At 40.1% G+C, this 1023-nt stretch overlaps 1 protein-coding gene across 1 annotated transcript in view; it reads right to left on the bottom strand.

The window, feature by feature from the left end:
* IDO2 (indoleamine 2,3-dioxygenase 2) overlaps positions 1 to 1023 on the bottom strand; it is a 162407-nt gene that overhangs the window by 59182 nt on the left and 102202 nt on the right. The gene's annotated exons all lie outside the window — the stretch shown is intronic.

Below are 1023 nucleotides of genomic sequence, written 5' to 3'. Positions count from 1 at the left end.
TTTTTGTTGTTGTGTTGCTTTGTGCTATTGAGTTTATTTTTTAGTCATAGCCACCCCATGTGGAAGTAGAACTGCCTCATAGGATTTCCTAGACTATAGTCTTCACAAGGTTGCTGTGAATCAGAGCTGGCACCTAACAGCAACAACAACAAGCTTCATGAAGGAGATCTCCAAGTCTGTCTCCCATGGATCCACTGGATAAATTCAAACTGCCAACCATTCAATTAGCAGCTAAGTGCCACCCAGGTCCTTTTATATATTCATATGTATGTGAATCATTTGTCATTCAGGGAGAATAGAGGACTCTAGAGAAGAATGAGGAGAATCCTGAGTAGAGAAAGACTGTTGGTCACTTCATACGTCAGCCCTATAACAACATTACAAGCTGCCTTAAGATAGACCTCCTTCAACCTCTGAATTTTCTGATGAACTCTCTGCAGTCTATCTGCCCACAAGTCCAGAAAAGCTACTCAAACCGATGGGGGTATGTCTCTGTGGAAAAGGCTAAATTAGTCTGGATCCAAAAGAACATCCTTATGTTCTCCATAGCCTATTTCTTTTTTGTTTTCCCTAAAGATAGAAATATCTGTTATAGAAGCCCTGCTTCTGCCTTTGTTTTCAATGGACTCTTAAATAGATTTGGTACAGACTGTTTCTTAGGTAGAAAACAGCAAAGGACTTTAATGAATTTTTAAACTTAAACCTAAGTTAATCTTCCCTTGGGAGGTGGGAGATGGGGAAGCCAGTGGAGAAGTCAAGGGTTTAGCTAGCTGAAAAGGCAAGGGAAGAGAAACCAAGAAAGTGTATGATGATAGAGGGCAGGAAGTGGGGCCTCATAAGTAGCCTGAAAGTACATGAACACACTTTAAATATGCCAGACCATTTCCTCATCTTCCTTCTCTACCCTCTCTCCAATTTAAGATGAATGTGTAGAAAGTGCATGCGACAGGGAGAGCTTTTATGAAGCTCTGTTATGTACCTAAATCCTAACCTCAGACCTATAATTTTTAAAAAATGAAAAGT

Source organism: Orycteropus afer, unplaced genomic scaffold (genome assembly GCF_000298275.1).
Source record: "Orycteropus afer afer isolate SDZICR_OR568_19922 unplaced genomic scaffold, OryAfe1.0 scaffold00024, whole genome shotgun sequence".
Classification (NCBI taxonomy): Eukaryota; Metazoa; Chordata; class Mammalia; order Tubulidentata; family Orycteropodidae; genus Orycteropus; species Orycteropus afer.
This window is presented reverse-complemented; position numbering and strand designations above follow the sequence as displayed.